The 7130-nt window shown below is 38.2% G+C and overlaps 1 pseudogene; it reads right to left on the reverse strand.

Moving 5' to 3' along the window:
• Window positions 1-1011: 1011 nt before the first annotated feature.
• LOC122050692 lies at window positions 1012-4673 on the reverse strand (annotated as a pseudogene).
• Between the last annotated feature and the right edge of the window lie 2457 nt (window positions 4674-7130).

A 7130-nucleotide genomic window follows, 5' to 3' on the forward strand; every position in this document is an offset into this window, starting at 1 on the left:
CATTTTCATCAACGCCATTCTCCACAAGATCCCAAGCTTCATATGATCCAAGCAAAGCCTTCATTCTTATGCACCAATTATCATAATTTTCCTTGATGAAAGATGGAACAACAAATGGGGTTCCATTCGATCATGCTTTGTCTCCAAACACAAATGGTGACTCTGATACCAATTTGTTAGCAGATGAGGAGTATAAAAAAAAAACTATAACACTCAAGATGAGAGGAAACTACTTTTTATTTTCTTCATATCTAAATTGTTAAATACATATGATATTTATAGGGAGTACCCAAGATGTATCTACATAAATACATGAATCAATATTAAATGAGGTACACGTATTATTCAAAAAGTCATTTATGAATCTTTCAATATTTATGTACATAACTTTAATTCTGATTTATATATATATATTTATATATATATATATATATTTTGAAAGAAAAACACGACAGTAATTTTTATTAGATACCTCAATGTTTAGAATACATGGTGTAGTGGGAGGCCAAGCTCACATCGACAATGCAACTCCATCCTTTTTCCATCGGTCAAACATGTGAACTTTTCTATTTCTGAATAACAAAGGAACAAGGAAACATGTGTAAAAATATATAGGCCCCCTATCCAACTGGTATGCAACTCTTTTGCATCATGAAACCTTCGCCTTGCACTTTTCACCAAACAAACATTAGCACATCAGTGTAAAGGGCTTAGGCAGCAAGAACATTTCAGAATATGATAGTCAGAGATCATCTAGTCTCTCGAAATGGCAAACTTTATATCAGAAGCATGTTTCTTCTGAGTGTTCAAAACTCCCAGGCTTGCAAGTGAAGGGTTATCCGAAACCTTTTGAGGGCACATCTGCTGAAGGAGCTTAGTCGAAGGAGACCGGCATAAATAGGCATAGCATAGGATCAACAAGTCCATTCGAAAGGACATCAGGCTTCAACAGGATCATGAAGTCCATTTGGAAGGACATCAGTATTCAGATAGATTAACATATTATATCAGTTGAGACAAAGAGCCGGAGGTCTTACACGGTCAAAAGTAGCTGGATGAGCCCAAGAGCAAATCAAACATGTCATTGGGTGTCAGCAAAGTTGTTCCACCAACAATCAATTCTATACCAGATCTACCGTATTCTGCAATTACTTCCATTGCCTCCCGAACCTTGGACGTTTAAAAAAGTAGGTGTCACTCTTGGTCATGTATTTTAGCACTATAAATTACGACACTTGCTTACATCTTAAATTGCTGAACTCAGTTTTCCTACATTGGTGCTAAAATGATCTATTGAAAAGCAACTTAGAATATGATAATGCATCCTTAAATGACTACCAACAATGTCCAAAATCTGCCATGCTCAAAGACCATAGAATGGCCCTAAGTGCAAGACAAAACTAAATAACCAGTAGCTAAATTGATGCAACCATACCTCAAGAGTATTCATGCCCCCCACGACAAAAATGAAAAGAACACTTTGATCTCCAAAACTTGGTTTAGCCTGAAAAAGGAAATTTTAAAAAGTTAATGCAGATAATCAATGGACAAACACGAATAAGAATAAAGTAAACAACCCACCTGTCCAAGCCCAAACCTACCAAATCCGCTCTTCGAAAACCGTCCTACTGCTGATGAATGGTACACAAGTCCAGGAACATCATACTTTGCTAATAAAGTGGTTAGAAGCTTATAAATTAAGCTCTTCTGAGTTTCCATGTCACTTCCATACTACTATAAGCAGCCAACCCTTCTCGGAGAGTTGAGTTTCTTTGCCTCAAACTAGACAATTTGTTGAAGAATTTAAAGAGTTGATCTACTCTATCTCGTAACTCTAATTTAAGCTGCATGTCATCATATGCTTGTGCATTTTGATTATCTGTATCTTCATCATCCCAATTACCCCATTTATCATCAAAGTCATCTAGTTCTGATGACTTGAAAAAATCATCCTTCTCCTTGTCCAACTTGGCAGCAAATCCATTAGATAATCCATGTAGGAAATGAAGCTTTGCAGAAGATGGATTTTCCATAACTGCATCCACTTCAGCTTCTTTCAAGGGATGTTCTTCTGTTGAGTTCTGTGTCTTTTAATTCAAATTCCTAATTCGTGGGCCTCAACACTTACAAGTGCCCTGTTTGGTTTTGTCAGTCTTTGGTTTGGTTTGGTTCTATCCCGCGCGCGTGAGGAAGCGATGCACGGTTTGGCTGCAAAAGCAGTCATTCCTTCGTCGTTCGTGTGCTCTCAAGCAGTCTGCTTTCTCCTCTTTCCCTCTTTGTGTCTGCATGGGCTGCCTTCTTTTCCTAGAGAGTTTTCCTTGTCGACGCGAGTGGTTGTCGGATCTTGGGAGAATTTTGCCGGAAAGTCTCTGCACCGTGGGCGGCAATATATTCTCTAAAGACAGTCGGCACGCCGACGCTTCAACCGGAGGATAACAATTTCTGGACCTTACTCTTTTATTTACCTATTTATTGCAAACTTACTATTTTGGTACAAATATATTACTATGTCAGTACTCTCATATAACAACATCTTCTTCCCATAAAAAAGGTCCAGTAGATGCGCTTGTTGGAAAGCTTTCCCCAGCAAGAATATACCCTATCATTGACAGAAGCAATGCATCTTGAAAAGAGAGAACATTATGTGATGGTCCAATCCTTTTATCCTGTTCATTAGATCTTAATAAGATACTCGTATTGATGAAATCACGGATTTGGCTTGAAAGGCTTTGACTGGTGTCTTGAGAAGTTACAGCCAGTATCTTCTCAGCATTGACAAATGCTTCCCAGTGAGAACTATGAGGCTCGCCTAGGACTATTTCTACTGCTAATGCTAATTGAATGATGCCCTTATCTCGAATTAAAGACATCTGATTTTGTGCGAATTTTTCAAGCAAAGTATGAAGCTCTGAAGCAGAAAAGGATCCAGACCGACCTTTCAGGGAAAGGTTTAGCTTCTCATGCCGCAGAGTTTCCAAAAGCCATTTCTTAACTAAAATTGCCCCATCTTTAGCTCTTCTATCAAGCAAGGTTTCGAGATAGTTTGTTCCTGAATTATTAGATAAAAATGATCCACCTAGCAAATCAACTTCATGCTGTACAGCATCAGTGGTAAATTTGTCAGTGTGATCATCAGACTTTGACTCAATTGCACCAGAGCTCCAACCAGATGCAAAAGCAGTCATTCCTTCCGAAAGGTTCAATACAGATTCATTTTTGCCAAAATAGCTCCAAATGGAACCCTTATATCGAGTGGTGCACGTTGAACTTTGATATGGGCATCTATTTTGGTGCTTGTGATGACAATGCAGGTAAAGAAGACAAGATTCTCTCTCTACGTGGCAAGGAGGATAACAATCGATCAAGAAAAGAGTCACCATGACAGCAAGGTGTAAGAAGATCAATGGTGCGGTCAATAAGCAGCAAACCAGCTGATCTTTTATTACGCCTTCCAACATCATATAAACTTGACATGTCCATCATCATCTTGCCAACTATCTGTGATGTATCTCCTAAAGAAAATATTTCCATCTTCAAATCCATCTGAACATGTTGGAAAACAGACATGAAGCAGGTAATCCCCAGTAAATAATAGCCAAAAGAAAACTAGATAAATGAAGAAAAAACTATGCCAAATCAAATGCACATAATTATAAGCATATCAATGACAAAATCTACCTTTTCTAGAAGATGATAGAGGAAATTAGCCGTGAGTGTTGCACCAGGAGGAACATCATCAGCATCAGAAGATGATCCAGCCGAAAGAGAGGGAAGTCCAGGACTAATAGAATTTTCATAGTTAGTTGACAAGCATGCTTCGGTAAGTGTTCCTTCCGAAGGCAAAATGAAGACTCGTGGGCAGTGTTGAGAAAACCGGGCCGGACCGGCCGGTCCGACCGGTTGAACCGCGAACTGGCCCTTGATCCGGTTCGGTCCATCATTAAAGCTGAAAACACAAAAAATCAGTCAAAACCGTTGAAAACCGGTCAAACCCACTTAAAACCGGTCAAAATCGTTCCAAATCAATTAAAATCGTAGGTTTAATCAGGATTGAAGCATGATTTTTAATTATTGAAACATGATATATATATATATATATATAACGGTTGAATCACCGATTCGACCGGTCAAACTTTAAAAATCGATCCGATCATTGCATTGGTTCAATGACCTGTCCGATTTTCAAAACATTGCTCGTGGAGAAAGAGGACAAAAGATCATTGGGAAGTGTGATCAACAGAAACAAACAACTTTGCAGAGAATTTACTCCTGTAAAATTGATTGAATTATCACCATATACAGCTCGATCATTTTCACAGGAAGGAAGTTTCCTGCAACCATCATCTTCAGAAGCTAGATTTTTCACATAAAGAGATCCTGTTAGCTTTTTTGAGTCCCTCTCTTGTTGGAGCCTTTTCTTTTCAGACTTTTTCAAGAGTTCTTCATAGTCTTGAACAAGCAATGTTTCATATTCATGAAAGGCATCAGATCCAAGGGGTGAATCAACATGTACTGAATAAGCAATCTGAAAGTAAAAAACAGCAACAATAACAGTCCAATACAGATCAAACAGAAGGAAATAAAGGGACTGTTTTAAATTCTTCAAAATGGTCAAAACGAGCAGCTGAGTACTTGCCAACTTTATGGTATGTTTTTGGTTCAGCAACCCCCATAGTAAGGCAACTAGATGAGAACTTTATAAGCTTAATAATAGAAAATAAGAAAACAGGAGAATGCTAATAACTTTAAAAAAATGATAACCCGTAACAATAATCACTAACCCAGATTAAGTTAGACACTGAACGCAGTTAAGCACCACAAAACACCATCGAAGAATATTGATTCACACTCATTGATACTGCATTTGTCATAATCTTCGTGCGCAAGAGTCTTAGAATGCTAATAGAGATATTTAAATTGGCATGGCAGCCAAGGGTCACAAGATGATCTAAACACAGTTGCATAGACAAGACCCAGACTTTGAATAAGCTAAACTACAAAACACATATTACCTAGTCAAGGGCTGAAATCGGGATGATAATTTTCACCATGGATTTGGAGCCCCGTGAGGAAAACCCGAAACTAGGGTAGATTCGGGAAATCTTTTTAGGTATGAATTCGGGTTCGGAGATTTTTTAAATTCTCATAGTTGAACTAGGACGGGTATGGAGATGCTATCCCCATCTCGGAATCGCTTCAATAATAATAATAATAATAATAATAATAATAATAAAAATAAAATTTGATCTTTTCTATTTATTAAAATTATTAATATTATTATATATGTATTGATTAATTAATATTAGTATTTATATATTATTGGATTCTTGTATTAATAAAAAAAATGATGAACCAGGTAACATTGAACCTGGGGCAATTGGCCTAGTCCCACGGAAGTTTCCCACCAACCGCCAAGATAAATTAGAAGCGCTCAAGGCGGGCAGCCTAGAAGTTTATCATCCCGTGGTTGCGTGCCCCACTTGGAGGAAAAATCTCTACAAATGTACCATAGCTGAGGATCAAACTGCGGGTACTTGCGCGACAACTTGGTACCCTTCCGCTGCACCGTAGCCCTGGGAGCTGGATTCTTGTATTAATACTTTTATGAAAGATGTTGAAAATTAAAAACCTTTTTAGCCAAATACAATGAACATTTGAAGCGGGATGGGGATTCCCCAATTAGACATAACTGGGGATGGAGGCAGGGATGGGGATGCCCAACCCGCCCCCCGTCTCACCCCATTGCTATCCCTAAGCTAAAATTCTTAACCTTTAGCAACCAAAATCTCCAGCTGAAATAAGGCTTGAGGCTATGAGATTAGACAGAGAAGGAAAGCAAGGATGCTAGACATCTCTCTGGGGTTATTCAGTGTGCAATTACTAGAGATTCTTTGTATAGTAGGAGAAAAGGAAATTGTTTCCCAGGCTTGCAGATACAGATACTAGAGAGAGGAGACCAGCAACTTCAGTATCATAAGCATTATCATAAACATAAGTAGGCACAAATAAATTTAAGGCTATCAAAAGCCTCTAGACCCAGAAGAATGCAGATAGATGTTAATGTATGTCATCACTTAAATTTAATATCAGATTCTATAACTCTCAAACAGCAGGTATAAACCTATGTTTTCCATGTAAATAATATCAAACAGACTCTAGCTAGCCAACAGGGACAAACCAGCTGAAACTAATTAGTGTAACCCACTAAAGAACAGAAAATCAGTTAGGCAAGACGAGCAACAGTTGAATCAAAATCAAGTAGAAGCTAGAAAGTAATGAAAAAAATTAAGCAACACCAAATTATATGTAGGCCCTTTCAAATTATTATTATTAAAGATACAAGAAATAAATAACTTGATTCATTGCCTAACAGTTCGAACTTTGGGGATAAATGGTTAGACACGTTAATATGGTATCAAAGCAGAAGATTCAAGCTACAAATCTTGCTTGTGAGAAAAAAAATCTCGTCAATTCATGATTTGGGTTTAGGCTAAACAAGTGAGGTATACCACCCATATGAAGGGGGAGTCAATGTTAAAATTGACTTAAGCTTTTGAAATAAGTGGTCAGTCAATCCACTTAACAATTAATTTATATTTACTTATAGTGAACAATTGATGGGAAGTAATAAATAGATACTATCAAAACAGAGTAGGGTCTAATCAAAGCTTGATCTGTCTACCGAACTAGAGGATTGGTCGACCAAACCCTGATAACTCAGCATAGTTCAGATCGAGTAGAAGCAAAGAAGGAAGAGCGACTTATCGGTTGACCGAACAAAGTGATCGGTCGACCGAACAATCATCACTTAATGGCACATTAATTTCAGATCTCGGCAAACAGGGAAGGATCTCTATTTGGTCAACCCAACAAGGGGATCATTCGACCGGACACTTAATTGTCATTAAATGTTGAAGATCGAATCAACATAAGATCTCAGCGAAGATGGAAGGGAGTTGGTTCGGTCGACTGGACCCAAGGATCGGTCGACCAAACATCGATGACTCTTATAAAAGTGAGCTCGAGGTCGAGGTTGAGGAACGAAATCTGATTGGTTCAAAGTTCATCTCTACGCAAGCTACTGTCCATGCTATAGCTACTCTTCACACGCAAGCTACTGCTCCAAGAAG

The sequence above is a fragment of the Zingiber officinale genome, chromosome 3A, assembly GCF_018446385.1.
Source record: "Zingiber officinale cultivar Zhangliang chromosome 3A, Zo_v1.1, whole genome shotgun sequence".
Lineage (NCBI taxonomy): Eukaryota > Viridiplantae > Streptophyta > Magnoliopsida > Zingiberales > Zingiberaceae > Zingiber > Zingiber officinale.